This window comes from Phyllostomus hastatus, unplaced genomic scaffold (genome assembly GCF_019186645.2).
Source record: "Phyllostomus hastatus isolate PE091 unplaced genomic scaffold, TTU_PhHast_1.1 phas_scaffold_585, whole genome shotgun sequence".
NCBI lineage: Eukaryota > Metazoa > Chordata > Mammalia > Chiroptera > Phyllostomidae > Phyllostomus > Phyllostomus hastatus.
The window spans coordinates 2308462-2328025 of NW_025334037.1; the positions used below are offsets into that span (position 1 = coordinate 2308462).

The 19564-nt window shown below is 45.8% G+C and overlaps 1 protein-coding gene across 3 annotated transcripts in view; it reads right to left on the minus strand.

Moving 5' to 3' along the window:
• IRAG1 (inositol 1,4,5-triphosphate receptor associated 1) overlaps positions 1 to 19364 on the minus strand; it is a 115550-nt gene extending 96186 nt beyond the window's left edge. For 2 of the 3 annotated variants that reach the window (XM_045825584.1, XM_045825583.1), the window contains exon 1: positions 19266 to 19364. The gene's annotated coding sequence lies outside the window, so the exon portion shown is untranslated. The remainder of the gene's footprint in view (positions 1 to 19265) is intronic. The other variant, XM_045825585.1, reaches the window with a different exon arrangement.
• Positions 19365 to 19564: the final 200 nt, after the last annotated feature.

The following is a 19564-nucleotide window of genomic DNA, read 5'->3' on the forward strand; positions in this document are numbered from 1 at the left end:
CATTTGGCAGTCATGGTGAAGTTGTAACTGGCTCCACTAGTTACAGCTAAACAGAGATCGTATCTTTCAGAGGAGAACCAAGAAAGTTACTGTTGTGAAATGAACGATGTTCTCCCCAAAATCTATACACTAAAGCCCTGGGCCCAACACCTCAGGATGTGACTGTATGTGGAGCGAGGGCCTTTAAAGAGGTGTAAGTGAAAACAAAGCCGTTTGGGTGGGCCCTGAGTTAAACTGACTGGTGTCCTGACAAGAGCAGGAAATTGGGGCACCGAGAGACGCCAGGGATGTGTGTGAAGAGAGGAAGGACTGCATAAGGACACAGCACGAGGGTGGCCATCTGCAAGCCAAGGAGAGAGGCCATCCGAGACACCTGATTAACTGCTGACACCTTGATCTTGAACTTCTCTAGAACTGTGAGAAAATAACGTTCTGTTGTTTCAGCCACACAGTCTGTGGTATTTTGTTATGATAGTCCTAGCAAACTGATACAGCTGTTAGTGGAATTTCTCAGATTATCAGGTTTAAGTTCAAGTCTGTTTCAAACATCTAATATTTAGAACTGAGATCAATGAATTTTGGGAAATAACTGCTTTAATAACTTTTCTAGGCCAATCACAAATCTCTTTTTGGGACCCTTCTAATAAAATAAAAATCCTCTGAAATAGGCCCTAAGGATTCTGATTTTTAAAAAGTAAAAAATAAAAGCATCTCTATTTGCAGATGACATGATCTTGTGTATAGGAAATCCCGAAAAATCCACTAAAAAGCTATTAGAATTAATAAATGAGTTTAGCAACATTGCAGGATACAAGATTGATACACAAAAATCAATTATGTCTCCATACACCAGCAAAGAACAATCTGAAAATGAAATTAAGAAAGCAATTTTTCACAATAGCAACAAAAATCACAAAATACTGAGGAATACACTCAAGAAAAGAAATGGAACACTTTTACTCTGAAAACAACAAAATATTGTGGAAAAAAATTAAAGAATATCTAAATAGATAGAATGCCGTCATGTGCTCTGGATCAAAAGATTTAATATTATTAAGATGGAAATACTCTCCAAATCAACCTACAAGGCCAATTCAATCCCTATTAAAGTCCTAGCTCCCTTTTCTTTGCAAAACTTGACAAGCAGATCCTAAATTTCAAATAGAAATGCAAGAGACCAAGAATAACCAAACAATCTTGAGAAAAGAGGGGGAAAAGGGATGACTCACACCTCTCCATTTCAAAGCTTAATATGAAACTACAGTGAGGCAGTATGATATTGGATAACATACAGGTGGACACAGAATCAATGGAACAGAATTGAGAGTCCATAAAGACACCCTTACATTTACAGTCAACTGATTTAGACAAGTGTGCCAAGATAATTCAATGAGGAAAGAAGTATTTTCAACAAATAGTTCTGGAAAACTAGACATGACAGGAAAAGGATGTAGTTGGACCCCTTCCTTATACTATATACAAAAGTTAACTCAAAGTGGATCAAACACCTAAATGGAAGAGCTAAACCTATAAAAATTTTAGATGAAAACATAGGTAAATCTTTGTGTCCTTGGATAGGCAATACCTTCTTAGATAAAACACCAAATGCACAGACAACTACAGGGAAAAAAACAAATAAATTCAACTTCATCAAAATTAAAAATATTTGCCCTGACAAGGATACTACCAAGAGAGTAAAAATACAACCCACAGAATAGGAGAAAATGTTTGCAAATAATATATCTATAAGGAACTTATACCCATAATACATAAAGGAGTCTCATGAATCAATAATAAAAAGACAAACAATAACTTAAAGTGAACAAAAGATTTGAATAGACATTTCTCCAAAGAAGATATACAAACGGACAATAAACAAACAAAAAGGTGCTCGATATCATTAGCCATCAGGGACGTACAAATCAAAACAATGAGATACTACTTCACACCCATTAGGATGGCCAAAATAACAATACAGATAAGAGCAAGTATTGGCACGGATATGGAGAAGTGGGAACCCTTATTCATTGCTGGTGGAAATGTAAAGTGATACAGCCACTTTGGAAAACAAATTGATAGTTCCTCAAAAGGTTAAACATAGATTTTCCATGTGGCCTACAAATTCTACTCCCAGGTATATATCCAAAGAAATGAAAACACATCTCCATACAAACATGTGTACACAATATGCGTAACAGCCTCACTCATAATAGTCAAAAGGTAGAAACAAACCAAATGCTCAACTAATTAACAGATGAGTCAAAAGTGGTCTATTCAAACAATGGAGTATTATTCACCCATAAAAAGAAATGAAGTATTGATGATACATGCTAAAATATGGATGGACCTTAAAAACTTCAGGCAAAGTGAAAAAGCCAGTCACAAAGACCATACATTTTATTATTGTATTTATATGAAATGTTCAGAATAGAGCAATACAGAGACAGAAATCAGATGACCGGTTCCTTGTGTTTGGAGGGAAGGGGGAATGAGAAGAGACTGTTCACAGATCCAGAGTTTCTATTGGGTGGTAAAAATTTCCTGGAATTAATAGTGGTGATGGCAGTACAATTCTCAGAATAGATGAAAAACCATTGAATTGTACATTTCAAATGAGTTAATTGTATGGCAGGTAAATTATATCTTAATAAAACGTTTAAAAATAAAACTTCTAAAGAAGAAGAAGAGGAGAAGGAGGAAGGAGGGAAAGACTGGCTTTTGTCCTTACTACATACATTGTGGCCAATCTGGATGCAGTTTCCTCAGACATAAAAAAATAGAAATTAAGCGAGATGATTTCTAAGTTTCCTTCCATCTCTAAAATTCACATGTGTGTGTAATTTAAGAAGACAGGGTGAGGAAAAGAGACAGAGTACACGTGAATGTGTCTGGGATGGGGTTATGTCGTGAGAAACGAGAGAGGAGACACAAACAGATGACAAGAAATAGAAAAGATGCAGGGACCAGCGGGGACATGAGCTCAGAGAGACAGACACGTAGAGACATGGAAGCAAGACTATGCTCCCAGAAGAGAGAGACACTCACTGAGATGCATGCGCAGATCGCTTGTCCATTTTTCTAGTTAGCAAATATTTACTGAGCACCTACAAAGCGCCGAGCTCTGTGTGCGGTAGTAAGCCAGGCAGGGAGAGCCGAGCCCAGCAGTAAGAGACAGAGCAGCAGTCAGGCAGTTGCAAGCATGGGTAGGGAGAGCTAGGACACAGTCGTTCAAGATGCTCCAGAAGTACACAGTGTACATGAAGGCACACATACTCACACAACACACACTCACGACTATACCATATTCAACAGGCAACATTCCTGACAGTCAAATCATTTTTGCAAGGTGCACCATTTCTCGTCTGAGGCATTTAAAATTCTTCTAACAAAGACATTCAAATATATGCTCTGTTTTTACAAGTATGGGCACAAATGGGAATGACATCTTTTATTCTCCCCCTAAAGTCTCTCTAATACAAAGTTCAAGAACAGGGTTCATCCCTAAGTCTGGAGATGCCCCATACTCTTCCCTCCTCATTGGTGAGGACTGGCTTTGGAAACAGAGAACATGACCTGTTACAAGCCCACCAGGACTGCTCCTCTTGACTTTCAGCTGGAAAGTTCCCAGAACACATTCTGTTCCACTCTCCTTTCATCCCATCCAGACCTGCCTAATAAAGGCATGTGATGCCTGTTTTCCCCTGTGTTTTGGCTTCTCTACGGCTGATAGGCACATGAGAGGGAGTCTCAGCTCAACAGGAAAACTGACTCTGTTCTCTGCAGTGTCTGCTCCCTGCCCAAGTCAACCAACTCTGATAAGGGAAGGCCAAAGAACTTTCTGGATGTCTCCTGTTCTGATCTTTCTCCTGACTCCGGACTTAGCCAGAGTCCAGGCCGCACAATTTGCTGAAATAGCCTCTGTTGCATCCTAAGATGGTGGCCCATCCCTTCGAATTAGTTTATGAAGGATCCTCTCTGGAGAAGTTGTTGTGTGCTTTGGGTGCTGTGTGCCACCACATAACTAAGAAATGCACAGCAACCCAGAGCTTGGGAGTGGCTGGGGGGTGTGGGGGTTGGGGCACTGGCCTGCAGATTCTAGGCAGACTGAACCAGAGCTGTGCTGGGAAATGGCCTGGGCCCCTGAAGACCTCCTGGCTGCCTACCACTTGGAGCAGTAGTGAATTAATGTGATCCAGGCTCCAAAAATAGTAGTCAGGGTATCTAAAATTGTCTTCCACCCTGGGCTGGGCTAGTCCCCTGGGAATGTCAGCATGTCTAAAACATCTCAATTCACCCAGAGAGCCTCGTGTCAACCCCAGTTTGGGTCTGGGCAACCATTAAACTCTGCTCCCTTCCCTTCTGCCCAGTCCTTCTCAACTCTGCATCACTTGCACTGCTCCCCAACAGGAAATGCTCAAGATTTATGATTGCTGCTACCAAGCCAAAGGCCTTGAACCTGGCACATGGCTCAGAAGGGCAGAAAGGGCCCCTTGGAGAAGTGGTCTGGGCGGCTGGCTCTCTGTCCTCAGTTGTGGATTAATTCCAAAAAATGAAGACTGGAGCAGAATCACCTGGGAGGCCTTAGCTTGTGGTTTGCTGCAATGCCAAAAGGAGCCATTTCCACAGCAGTTTGTCTCTCTACAAGAAAATTATTCTGGGTTCTCAGGCAATTTTGTCATCATGAAGACTTGTCACTCTACGCATGCCTCTGTGCCTTTGTACATCCTGTGCTGTATGCATGGAATGCCCTTAATTCCCTCTCCCCTGCCTAACAAACACCCCATCACCCTCTCCTTCGATGCCCTGCCAAGGGCAGGGATGCTGCGGTGTTCATGACATTTGTCTGCAAAGAATGCCTCTGAACGAACAACAGGTTATACCCCATGTCTAGAGATTCATACCACCCCCGGTCAACCACGAGCCCCCTCTCTTCACCCAGAGGACAGGAATGACGCAGGCAATGAGCATCTCCCCTGCCTCATGGCAACAGCCTCTGATCTTCGAACAAGTGAGCAGTCAGACTCTATAACCACTGCCCGAGCTGTCTGATTGAAAAGCAGTTTGAGGGGCTCAGCTTGGAGATCATGCACTTCAGTTCTCATTTTCTCAGCTGTGACCCTCTTCAGTGGCTCTGTTTGCCCCTCTGCAGAGATACTGTGCCGCTCAGAACAGAGAAAGTGCTCAAGGGGTAGGGAGGGAGCACAAGCTTGTCTACGGCCTCGGTTTCCTCCTCAGCATGGTTGAGAGGGTGAAATGAGGTGTATGGGACAGAGTTAGTGCTTTGAAGGGACGTCTGCAGTTTCTGCCTGTTTGGCACCCAGCGCCCCCTCTTCTCATAACAGCAGCATCCTCATTGTCCCTATGCTTGGGGTGCGGGTGGTTGACCCCACTGTGGGAGTGGGCCTGGCACACAGCCCTGGGCCATCAGGACACCCCATGCCCCTGGCCCTGGTGATTAATTGAGGCATAAATGCATGACCCATACAGGGCCAATAAATTCACTTTGGTGACTTTTCTGGAACTATTGGGGGAGTTCTTGATACTGGGGGTTCTGAAAGGATAGGATGTAAACTGGGAAGTGCAAGTGCCACAGTGCCACTGTGAGAGGCAGGTCACCTGAGAAGAGAGTCAATAACAAGGAGAATTGAAAGATAGAGGGACCTGAAACCATAAAAATCCTAGAAGAAAACATAGGCAGTACAATCTTGGACATTGCTCATAGCAATATTTTTACTGATATATCTCCTAAGGCAAGGGAAATAAAAGAAAAAATAAACAAATGGGATTACATCAAACTAAAATTTTTTGCACAGCAAAGAAAATCATCAACAAAATAAAAAGACAACTCACAGAACTAGAGAACACATTTGCTGATACAACTGGTAAGGGGTTAATATCCAAAATTTATAAAGAACTTATAAAAATCAATACCAAAAAAGCAAACAATCCAATTTAAAAAATAGGCAAAGGATCCAAATAGATACTTCTCCAAAGAGGACATACAGATGGCCAATAGACCCATGAAAAGATGCTCAATGTCACTAATCACCAGAGAAATGCAAATTAAAACCACAATGAGATATCACCTCACACCTATCATCAATAAATCAACAAACAACAAGGGTTGGCAAGGATATGGAGAAAGGGAAACCCTTGTGCACTGTCAGTGGGAATGCAGACTGGTGCAGCCACTGTGGAAAGCAGTATGGGAAGTTTCTCAAAAAATTAAAAGTGGATCTAAATTTATCTAAAGAAACCCAAACTACTAATTTAATTAGAAAGAACATAATCACCCCTATATTCATTCCAGCCATGTCTGAAACTGCCCTAGATTTCTTGATTATGTGATCCAGGAAATTCTGGTAATTGTGTAATCAAATTTGAATGTGTTTCTGTTCCAAGCAAACAAGAATTTTGGCTAATGCAAAGGTCACTCGATTTGGCTTACCTTCCCCCTTCCCACTGACATGGCTCTGGGGGGACCTCCTTGACCCCTGCAGAGACGATGCCACAGCTCATCTTCTTGTCCCCAGTCTCTCTTCCTTCAGTTCATCTTCCCCCACACTGGTGGTCTCAAACACAGGCTCAGTCATTGCACTCCTCATCTTAGGGGGCTCCTAGATTCCCTATTGCCCAGAAACCAGGTCCCCACTTCCTCAGCTCCACCTTCAAAGCATTCCACAATCTGACCCCAATTCCCATTTTTTTCCCTCTTTTTTAAAATTGAGATATAATTGACATAAAACATTACTTTTTGGTGTACAATTGTTGATTGCTTTACCATACATAGTTACCAAAACTTTTTTTTCCATCACCATACATAGTTACCAAAACTTTTTTTTCTTGTGATAAGAACTTTTAAGATCTATTCTCTTAGCAAACCTAACTCCATTTTAAGCTCATCTTTCAAGACTCTCTTCCATGGCTCCGCCCACGCTGTGCCTGAGTCACATCAACCCATTCCCCACTCTGAAATGCTCCCCGACTCTTCCAGCCTATGCAGGAAAACCTTCTTCCACTTCTAACCTACCTGCCAAAATCCCACCTACTCAACTACCTTCTTTCCCAAGAAGACTTCACAAATGGCAAAGCAGAATGTCTCTCTTCCCTTCTTCCCTGAATTTGCTCCCTTGTTATATACAGTACCCATCACTCTGTCCTCACGTGGGAACAATGCACTGTATAGACACTCTGGGAGCAGAGAGCATGCGTTACTCAATCGTGAATCCCCTTGGGACCCTTGCACAAGGTTTGCCTGCACAGGCTGTTGGCCAGTTTCTTGGCACAAGACCTCAGCTTTCAGTGACAAACTCTGAATCCCCTGCCCCTCTCCTCAACCATACTCTAGGGGAATGGATTCTGACCTTCATCAGGAAACTTGAAAAAAAAATCATTGTAAAATACATATCACACAAAATGTACAATTTTAACCATTTAAAAGCATACAGTTCAATGATATTAAGAACATTCACGATGTTGTGGACCTAACATCACTCTCTAGTTCCAAAACTTTCTCAACACCCTGAAGGGAAACCTCATCCACATTAAGCAGTTGCTTCCCATTCCTCTCTTTCCCCCCCACCTACAAGGCCCTGCAAATCATGAGTCTGCTTTCTTTCTCAATGGATTTGCTTATTCTGGACATTTCATACATGTGGAATCATATAATATGTGGTCTTTGTGTCTGGCTTCTTTCACTTAGCATAGTGTTTTCAAGATTCATCTATGTTGTAGCATGTATAAATATTTTATTCCTTCTTATGACTGAATAATATTCCATTGCATAGATATGTCACATTTTGTTTATCCATTCATCTGTTGATGGACATTTGGGTTGTTTCCACCTTTTGACTATCGGGAATAGAGCTGCTATAAACATTACTGTTCTTGTTTTTGTTTGAACACCTGTTTTCAGTTCATTAGTACATACCCAGGAGCAGAACGGCTGGGTCATAATTCTCTGGTTACGGAGAAGCCTCTTCCACTTGCTTGCCATCTCCAGTCCTCACCAGCATCCTGCGTCTGCTTGGTTGACTTCACCCCCAGCTTTGTAGAAGGGATCTGTTTATCTTGACTGTTGTCTTCTGACGGCAAGCCTTAAAGGCTGTTCTTAGTTTTTAATATCAGCTTCTTGCTGTATAGTGCTTTCCATGGAGTAAGCTACTTCAGGTCCACTATTTAATTTGTCCCTCACAGCAATATGCTAAGGTAGGTACTAGTATTTCTGTTTCTCAGATGAAGATGCTGAGACTCAGTGGGATGAAGTAACTTGACAAGGCCATGGCCATTAGGGCCAAACTGAGACTGACTCCCGCAGCCCAGTGCCCTTTCCACATCACCACAGTGGCCCTCTCTCCAATTTGCCTCTCTGTCTAAGGCCTTCTTTTTAAAAAAGTAATAACCCTATATTTATTATCACAGTCACCATTATTTAGAAATTCCCCTTGCTAGGTGACTGGTCAGAGCTGGCCCAGACTTCTGCACACACTCTGCCAGTTAGGACCTCATTTATAACCAAACTTTTTCTCTACGGCAGATTCTGCCTGTACTTTTGCCTTTTCCGGGTCCTCTGGGGCCTTCTGGAATCCTGGGTTAGTGCTCCTTGCTGATGTTGATATGAATCCAAGTCTGAGTGTGGCCCCCAAGAGCTGAGTGTGAACCTCAGCTCTTGAAATTTCTGCTCTATTCTTTCATTCACTCAAGTTCAACCCGAGAGCACTTCCTTTCCCTTCGCAGGGGGAAACTATGTCCTGGACTGGGGAGTTCCCTGACCTCTTTGGGGCAGAGAAGAGGCACAATGACCTCCAGTCTGACACAGTGGAACTGGGCCCAGCCTGTCCCTTGGAAGCTTCAACCCCTATTATTTCCTACCTCCACATGGAACATGTTGGAGACTAAAAACTAAAGCAAGCAAAACAGGCAACAGATAGCAATGATGACACTTCTCCTTCATCCTGGGCACACCATGTCCCTGCTACATTAGGCATATTCATTCACCCAGCCCCCCAACTATACTAGGAGGTGAATGTTAGCTTGCAAATAAGGAGAATAAGGCTCAGCATGGTGCTGTGACTTTTCCAGAGTAACAGTTGATGGGTAGCCAAGTGGGATTGGGCACCAGCAGAACTCATGCTGTCCCACTCTGGCCACTGTCTGCCTCCCAGGGAGAAGCTTTTGGGGCTGACCTGTTCCAGCCAGCACCTGCCTTGGAAGTTCTGCAAGCAACTACTGGGAGATCCTGGAGGACATTCCAGATGCCATATAACCCACTTTGCATCCACTCGAACAAGATTGTCCCTAGCCAACTTTTCCCAAAGTCTCTTCTCCACAACCCTCATTCTTGGGGATATTGTTAGGAGCTGTGACAATACAGGTTTCTGTGTTTCAGTGCATTGGGGATATCAGCATGAGGCAGGTTTCTGTCCTGCAGGACTTTCTAGCCTTTGAGAAACAACTATGCGAAAAGGAGGAGGAGGTGGGATGGAGGGGGTTGGGAAGGAGAAGGGGTAGGGGAAGGGGAAGGGGAAGGAGACTATGCAGTATAAATCTCCAAGAGGGAGAGAAAGCATAGAATGTTTCCCAAACTTATTTGACCAGGGAATGGTTTTTCAAGGACTATCTCAGTGTGTCCTCCTGAAAGCCCTAGTGCGAGACCCTGTCAGATCAGTGAGTGTCTAGAGGTGAGAGAGCAGAGTGATCATGCACATGGGCTCTGGAGCCAGGCCGCCTGAGATCATGTCCCAACCTGGCCACATGGTTAGCTGTGTGGCCTGGGGCAAGTTACTTTATCATCTATGACTCAGTTTCCTCACTTGTAAGTCATGGGTGAGGATGTTCATGCAGATTACATAACACACAGACACTTCTGAGAACAACGTTTGGTACATAATCAGTGCTCACCAAATATTAGCTGGTGTTCTGTGTTCTTTCCGAGCCTTGCTGAAGGGGCTTGTCCACACCCATTAGGGCATACTCTGCACCTGGTACTCCCACCCCCTGGCCACAGCAGCCTTCCATTTAATGATCCCTTTCTGTGAAGGTAGAGTGAAACCCGTTAAAAGATGGCCACAGTTCCCCAGGAATAACCCTGCCTACCCTTGATGGCTGGGAAGGACTTCTACTTCATTTTCTCCTCCTCCCAGACAGGCACCTAAAAGTCAGAGACCAAAATTCTAAATCCAAGTTCCTTACTTTCCAGTAGAATCTCGAGTTTCCTTCTCTATAGCATAGAATGTAATAGGCCTGCCACCCAGGGACGTGGCACAGAGAGGGGTGGGGTTAGAGCAGCACTAAGCGGGCAGAAAAGCTGGATGATGAAGCAGCAGGGAGTAGACAGCACCAGTGACAGGTGGTAAGTGTCCACCCCTGTGGGGGAAGTAGGAGAGGGTGCCCATGGCAAGGGTGTTTGGATAGTAAATGAGTACAATTAGCAGTAGCTGCAGCAACAGATCCAAAGTCTCAGTGGTGCTGAATGTACACCCTGCTGACTTAAGTCTAATGCAAGTCGGGATGGCCGCCTCCACCCTGGAGCAAGAAATTTGGTAACAGCAAACCCTATATGAAACATACATCCAGCATTAAGTGGGATGCCAAGAATTCCTGCATGACCCTGGTTGCCAAAGTCTGTTTCCTCTGTTGCCCAACTGATGCTCCCCTCCCCCTTACTGCAGAAGTAAGACCCTGGAAGAGGGTGTGCCTTTGCTTCTGAATTAATTCTCCCAGTTTTTCTAGTACTTCTCTGCAAGAGGTGAGTCTCCCCTTGCCCTCATTACACTTCTTAATTCCTTGCCTCTGGGAGACCTCAGGCTCTACAGGGGCTGGCATTTGCCTTACTAATTCTCTGCCTGTGGCAGAGATGGTTAATGTTCCCTGATTATTCCTTTTCTGCATTCCCCAGATGCCCTTGCAGTTGACCAGGGCCGTGTGACTAGCTCTGCCGAACAGACTGTGTGCCACCTCTGGGTTGAGGCAGACAGCCACCAGTCTCCTGCATCCATCTCTTCCTCAGCTGAGATGTCTCTGGAGGCCAAGTGCTCATGGGAAAACTAGAAGAAATAACTCAGAAGCAAATGTCACCTCTTTCCACGGGCCTCCTTCACTGGGTGGTGGAGAAAGCATGGATTGGGTAAGAGGGGGAACGGCTTTAGCAGACAGAGCCATCCAGGATTTGTTGGCATTTACATGGCCATTTAATCCCAGATATAGCTTCCATATAGAGTTTGCTGTAAGTTGGGGCACCAGTGGGACTGTGATTCAGGTATCCCCAGGAGTACCATAGCACACTGTGCTAGGCAGCACATCTCAGACTATACAGCATGAGCACAGATTACCCGGGGTCTTGCTAAGCTGCAGATTCTGACTCAGTAGTAGGTCTGAGGCAGCGCTTATGGGTCTGCATTTCCAACAAGCTCCCAGGTGACGCTGACGCTGGGGGTCCTTAGACCATGCTCTGGATGGTAAGGTGATGCAGCAGGGCTGACTTATCCAGAAAGTATGGTAGGAACAGGGCGTAGTGCCCATGAAAACGTCCTCATTTCTTTTAAAATCAGAAGACAAAATAAACTGGTCAAAGAAAATGTTTTAATAGATTACATTGATATATTTATCTACACCAACAGAGTTATAAATTTCTTATGTAAGAAAGAATCTGTGAAGGCAGAAGTGCCCAGGGCCCCTAAAAATCCTCACATGGCCCCGGGGGTGGGGAGGGAAGGGCAGGGTGCACAAAACTGGTCATGAAAGGTTACACAGATGATGTGGCTCCGTGGGCCCCTAGGAAGATCACATGCGATCCAGTCTGAGAGCCTATGGGGCAGATAGTAGTTAGCTGCTAGAACCATTTCCCTGGGTCTCCTCAAGTTCTCCAGAGCTTCTCCACTTAGGGAGCTCTTAGGAGGCACCCAGTGTGTCCTGAAGGTGCCCCAAATTCTGGTGCCTCTGAAGTTCATCTCTTGCAAAGGACTGAAGTCCAGTATTTTTGTCCCCTCCCCCCATAGGACATACCCACCTGCTCCCTCCCAGAGCTGGAGAGCTTGGAGCAGCTGGCCCAGTGGTGGGAGGGAAGCGGGACCAGGCTCCAGAGGCTGCTTTTGTTAGCGACAAACATAAGACTGTGTCCCTGATCTGAGCAGCAAATGCCCAAAGCATGAGTCAAATGCCTTGTTAACACAAGAATGAATAGGCATTCCCTTCAGCAGTAAATGTTTTCTTAAAGACACAGCCTTCCATTTACTTAGAGCTGACATCAGTTCTCATTGCCCCTAAAGGCACTGCATGGGGCTTTTAGAGAATGAACAATAATAGCTGACTCTTCTAACACACCTGCAACCTTCCTTGTCACAGATGCAGTGTCTGACACAATGACTGCTCCCGGATGGCTTCAACCGTGTGACCACTGGGGTGGATCATAGGGTTTTTGGGGAGGAGCGGTGAACAGTTCCCAGATGAGAAAACCAAAGCCTGAGCAGGGAGAAGGGATCTGCCCAAGGGTACAACATCTAGCAGACGGAGCCAAGTTTAGATCCTGGAGCCCCTGCTTATATGCTGTCTTCATTTCAGCTTAGAAAGTGGCACGCGGATGGCTGTTGGAAGACTTTAACTGTCTTTCCTCTTCCCTTTCTCTTAGGAAAGAGCTGCCTGCAGGGATCACACGTTCTGCCGTCCCAGCTCCTCGAGCTCCCGTATTGAAAGGGGCCTGCCTCCACCAGAGAGCACTGCACAGGGCTGGGGGTGAGTCTGCTTGATTCAATTTTAGAAAGGCTACCTACCTGCTCATCAAAACCACATTCTCCTATACCAGTGTTCTGACATAAGGGTGATACTAGACTGACTTTCAACAAGCCTTAGAACTTAATTAAAGAAAGGAGGTGATCTTTACTGGGCATCCTTAAAGACCCCACCAGGAACCAATGGCCAATCATCCAGAGAATAAGTTGGTCACTCTCCTTGGGGCATTAATGAAGGTGGGAATGGGACCCAGAATTATGGGCAGTCAGAGCTTCAAACCCAGTGCAAAAGTGTCCTTGATAAAATCTCTCAAGGGGGACAGACAGAGACTAGAAAAAATATTAGCTAACGTTTTACTGGGTGCTGAGAATAGACACTGGGCTAAGGAATTTAACCTTGCAAAGTGGGCACCATTGTTATCTCCATATTTTAGGGGAGGAAGCTGAGGCTCGGAGAAAGTAGGTGCAGCTCGAGGTGTACCGCAGGCCAGCAGTGGCACTGTGCCACCTCCGGCATGAGGCACCATCTCCCGCTATGACAATGAGGGAAGAGCTGGTCAACGCTGAACTCACCTCCCACCTGGGGGCCCGCGCTCTTTTGCCTACACCTGCGTGAGCAAAGTCAAGGTTTTCTTTTCTTCAGGTTTTCTTTTTTTTCTGATGAATCAGGAAACTTGGACTGGCTGTAAACATCCTCCCCGTTAGCCTATCAGCGGCAGAACTCCCCATGGCCTCCGTGCGTCCCTCCCAGGGGCAGCCGCCATGCCCTCCACACCACATCCCAGACCTACAGCCCCACTGTGAGCAGTGTATCTCCTCATCCTCTCAGCCTCTCCTGCCAGCCCACAGTTCCTGACTTCCCCTGATTTTGCCAGAGTGGTCAGCTTCTCCTGCACCTGCACTCACCGGTACCCCTGCTCATGGAACCCAGTTTCCTCCAAGCCTAGACTTGAGTCATCTGCACACCACCCTCACCATTTCTGCCACATCTGTGCACTGCCTATATATTTACTGGTTTCATATTCTTTATTTTGACTAACAATGAGCCTAAAAGCCAGGGTCGAAATTCTAGCTGTGCCATTTACCAGCTTTGTGTTGTTGGGAAAGTTGCTTACCTTGTCTGTGCTTCAGTTTCCCTATCTGTATAACAGGGATAATAATAGTAACTGCTTCAGGGGGTTGCTGTGAGGACTAAATGAGATACTGCAGCTAAAGCATTAACACAGCACCTAGCACACAGTAAACGCTCAGTAAGTGTTAGCTTACATTTATTTAAAAAGGAAACTTCATATTCCTACTGTGGATAAGTGGAAAAATCAGTACCACTTACACCTCTCACAAATAGAGAAGGGTTGTAAAAGCGAGTTAAATGAAAACAGCGATTAAATTCTAGCTATTGCCTGACAAAGGCTCCAGGCCTGAGGCTCACTCTTTTTTGTCAGGGAGGGAGACACACATGTGTCCAGAGATGCAGAAAGCACTCCGGGCTGAGCCCAGGTGAACAGCTTGTCCCGACTTGCCCGGGGCTTCCTGTTTTAGCACTCAAAGTCCCGCAGCACCCCTCCTTCCCGGGCTCCCTCAGACGGAGGCTTTCTCCTTCATCCGAAGGACTGAAAAGAACTTAAAAGGGATCAACGTTCTCCTGATGTGAGTTTGCGTGTTCGGGCTGAGTCAGTATGCCGCCGAACATCATCTTGCAGCCCACGCTGTGGGCCGCGCCGAACAAGCCAAGTTTCCAAACTCCATAAACTTATGGAAAGGCCATCGTGCGTGTGCCACTCAGACTGTCCCCAGAGAAAACCACATTTGTAAATGCCTCACGAGAGGACTGATGATTAAACTTTTGCACAGCTAAAATTATTCCATACTAGACAACCATTGAAAAATCATGCATTGAAGTATCTTCAAGGACAGAAAAAATGATCATGATAGAATGCTCACTTAAAAAAAGTAGACTATGATGTCCTTCATTAGGTGAGTGGATAAATAAACGGTGGTCCATCAGACCGTGGAATATTATTCAATGTTAAAAAGACACGTGCTATCAAGCCACGAGAAGACGCGGAGGAATCTTAACTGCGTACTACTGAGTGGAAGAAGCCAATCTGAAAAGGCCACCTACTAAATGATTCCAATGACTTGACATTCTAGAAAAGGCAAAACTATGGAGTCAGTAAAAAGATCAGTGCTCGCTATGGGTTAGGAAGGGAAGAGGGGCGACTGGGTGGAGCACAGAGGGTTTTTAACGGAACAAAATACTCGGTGATACTGTAATGGTGAACACATGCCATCATGCCTTTGTCTCCATTCACAGACGGCACAACTCGGAGAATGAGCCCCAATGTCAACTATGCACTCTGGATAAGCACGATGTGCCGGTGTGGGTTCATCCGCTGCAACTGACAGCGGTGCCACTCCGGTGCGCAGGGGTGTGGATGGGGTGTGGACGGGGGCAGGGCAGGGGCTATGCGTGGGCAGAGGCCGGGGCGGCCTACCACACCTCTGTGCCTTCTATTCAATGTTGTTGTGAACTTAAAACTGCTCTAAAAAACTAAGCCTTTAAAAATCTTTAAACAGTAGACTATAAAACTACATATAGTGAGACCCTAGTTTTATAAAATATAGAGGCACAGAAAGATAGGAACACACCATATTATTAGTAATATTTATCTCAGAGTAAAAGGATTCTGGAAAGATTTTTTTTATTTCTTTGTGTTTTTTTCCAAATTTCTTATTTATACTAATCTCCATATTTTCCAAGAACATTCAATACATTCATTGTTTTTATTATCAGAACATTTTGAATAAAAATTATAAATTAAAAATACTAGGAAGAAACCAAGCAGAGCTGATTAAGCCCAGCCTTCACAAACTGGTTTTCACGGGCGTGGCCGACTGGGCGAGAGGCTCTCTGTCTGGCTGACCGGCACCTGTTTTCCTTCCCCTCTGGAGAAGGCCCTCAGGCAGAACGCAGGGCTCATTCGCGCTCACTCGGCCGCTGCTAAGGCTCTGGGTCTGAGGGCCCATCCAGTGAGGGTGCGCTGGACTGTCTCCCGAACTCAGAGATTAGCTGCCGAGGTCCACGGGGCAAACACAGTATCCCCTTTCCCTCTTTTCCTGAGTTTTCCATCATTTGGACTGTGACATTTGATAACTGCCTTGAGAGCCAAATTACTAACTGGAGACAGGGTGACATCTAACACGGGAAGTGCCTGCTTTGGATAGAGGCAACCTGCGCTCAAAACCTGCGCTCACCACCTACCAGCTGCGTGCCCTTGGGCATGTCACCTCACTTCTCCCAGTAGCGGTTTCTAACACAAGGATGAAATGAAATAACAGTTCCAGCACAGATCCTGGCACAAGGTAGGGACTCAATTTATATTGATTTTCTCTCCTCCTTCCTTTTACATTTACTACACAAGAACTCAGTTCTCATCTCTCTCTCCCAACTCACCGACCTCCCCAAGGCACAGGGGCAGAGTCTGGGGCTTCCAGCTCTCCCTTCCCCATTCATCCACACCTCTGTTCCTCTTCAGTAAGCACACAAATCCCTTTGCAGACTGCCAAGCCACGGAGAGGATGGCTGAGGGGCAGCCTGGAGGTTCCACAGGGCCACCCAGGAGAGGTGGTGGGGTAGGCAGTGGGTGGATTACTTGAGACCCCCACCTTGCATTCGGTCCAGCCAGACTAGAGGAATCTCATCATCAGGCTTACATAATGTGTTGGCCAAAAAGTCCATTTAGTTTTTTTCCCCTAAAATAAAAGACACGTTTTTCAATTTCACCAATAACTTTATTTATTTAAATATTTTGAATATGTCAGCTATCTCCCATGTAGTACAATGTTGATTGTTCTCAATTAATGTCTCAATTTGATCATTACCAACTTCAACTGGTCTATCCGATCATGGAACATCATCTAGTGAGAGATCTCCAGCACGAAACTTTGCAAACTACATTGTATCAGGCACAGCACCTTCTCCAAACTCTGCACAAATCGCTTTTTTTTTTTGCATTTCAGTTGTGTTTTTACTTTTCTTGAAATAATAAAACATAATATGCCAAAAATGTTGCATATTTTCTTTCATCTTTAATATTAAAATGACAACACAAAAATTCACCAATTTTGATAAGGATTTTTTAAATGCATGCTGATATGATAGCTGTCACAATACAATCTAACAAAATTGTTTTGAATGAAATTAAAGACAACTAAGTGCTACTAGAGCCATGTTACAGCAACAACCAAATGAACTTTTTGGCCAGCCCAATATGTTCTAACTCCAGAGCCTGTTTAACCAGAACATACTTTATAGGCATTATGTCCATTTCTTCAAAAGAAAAAAAAGATCTTGAGCATGGTACTCTCCCAACATCATTCTGGGTGCAGGACGCACGATGGGGAGCAAGACGGGTCTGTGCCCTCACTGGTCTTGGTCTGCACTCCTGGTGGAGGGGTGGGCTGCCTCCATCTATGTTTATTACTCACACTTAGGGGAAAGAGGTGGGGACTGTTTGGGAGCTGAGAACTACTCAGCCGAGCTGAGTAGTTCGGCCCATCAGACACAGAATCCAGCTTCCTCTTACAGAGACATGCGGAGCACCTCACCCTGAAACCACGACCCCCCGGGAATTAGTTTCAAGCAGAAGATATTACATAGTCCTGATTATCCCCTGTTCTGTCACTTGGTGGCTGGGTGGCCTTGGGCAAGTCACTTAACTTTCATTTTCACCTATAAAACTGAAGCGAAGCTATATCCCTCACAGCATTACTGGGAAGAGCCCACGATATCACACGGAGAAAACCTCACTCAGGTGGAGTGTAGGAAGAGACGATGCCTCCCCCACTGCCCTGGTACCAAGCAGAGATGAACATAGCATGGTGCTTAAGAGGAAAGCCTCCAGAGACCCCGGGCTGCCTGGGATCAAAGGCCAGCTGTGCAGCATCTCTGTGCTAAAATGTCCCCATCTACAAGATGAGAGTAGCAATAGTGATCCCTGCTTGGTAAAGCTGTGGAAGTCTTGAATTGCTACATGGGGTGTACTTAGAACAGTGTCTGATGCATAGTAAGAACAGCGTGTTCACTTGTTTTCTTTCTTCCAGAAATATGTTAATGGGAGTCATTGATCATGTTGTAGCAACTGACACGATTTTACCCCTCAGGTGACAGATGCTCTTAGAGAGAATGCAGGAGTGTCCTCTACTGCACAGGGTACAGGAAGGTACATCTGCTGTGGATACACACACACACACACACACACACACACACACACAAATGCGCACACAGGCACTCGCATGCACACACACCACTGAATTGTGGAGCAAACAAACATAACGATGACAACTGTTTTGTCCATTAGGTCAAAACTCACAAGACATGTTCAAAGCACAGGGATGCTCACTCACACCAGTGACGCAGGGCAGGAGCACTGGAGTTAAAGTCATACAGACTTGGGTGAGAGTCCTAGCTCTGACCTTAGCAGTCTGACCTGAGGCAAGTCACTTAACCTGAGCTTCCTCCCCATAAGTGTTGGGGTGATGTTGGGGTGATAACTCCACCTGTTTTACGAGCCTGTCATTGCCCTCTGGTGGGCACGACATAGTCCCGAGCAGGCTGTGACTCCCTAGTGTTCCCAGCCTCACAGTTTTGGGAAGCATTCCTTCTTTCTCCTGCAGGAGACCCAGCTCGGACAAACCCAGGGCTACTTTACTTCCCACTGAAACTCCCACAGAGCAGCCTGAAGAGTGCTAAGAAGACAGCAACTGCAAAGCTCTGGGAGGCAGGAGTGGCTGCCAGGGTGCCAGACCCCACACGTTACTCAGGCTGCAGAGTGTTACTCAGGCTGCAGAGTGTCTTTCGACTTTACAGCTGATTACTGGGCAGGAGGGAACAAGACAGCTGGCTGTCCCTCTGGCTCCTGCTGGCCTTTCTTCTGGGGAAAGCCGGGCGGAATGCTGCTCACTCCAGGAACAGATTTGACACGGAGCTCCTGGAAGTGAGTGGAGCTTGGGGCAGACCTCCCCTCTAGGAAGCAGAAAGAGGGCTCAGGGGGGTAAAGCTGGACACAGAAGGAGAGATGGGAACAGAGATAAAATAGGGGCTCAGGACAGGAGGGGCAGGAACAGAACCAGGTCAGGTCAAGGATGGAGACAGGGCTGGAACGGCACAGGGACCAAGGGGGACAGAGGGCAGAATGGGGTGGATGGTTGGGAGTGCAGAGAGAGGCACAGTAAGCAGAGCAGGGCTGGGAGAGGGAGAGCAGGCAGTGCCGGCTCGCATCATCTGGGGACACTCTGTGGCCCCAAAGGGGCCCATGGGAAACCTGGGAGTGGGGATGTCCTGTCAGAACCCACACTTCACCCTAACCTGTGTGCTCTTTCCAACAGCAAGCTAAAGGAGCATGAATTAGTTAAGTTAGGACTGGCAAGATTCACTTTTTTAAAAATTAGGGCATAAAAATAGTCAGCAGAAATGTCACCCAACAAAGCCAACACCCCCGGAAAGTTAAAGTCAGGCACCCCCATCCCAGCACCCTGTACCTTTAAGGAGGAGAAGTTTCCTTCCGCTTCCCAGCTGAAGAGGCAGGTTATTCTTGGATATAACACGACTTACCTAAAACTGAGTTATTCCCCCTTTCCTCCTCTGGCCAGCCTCTCTTCACTCTGGGGAGCTTTTACCATTTAAGGTCAATGTTACATCTGGCTCCGGAGCTCAGAGCTGAGAAGCCTCTGGCTGCGGAGCCTCAGCCGCCCGCCTCCTCCAAGGGGCTGGGACTTAGAGCCCAGAGCTCCTGCGGGAGCACCCTCTGGCCCTGCTCAGGGGCTAAAGGCAGGGAAGC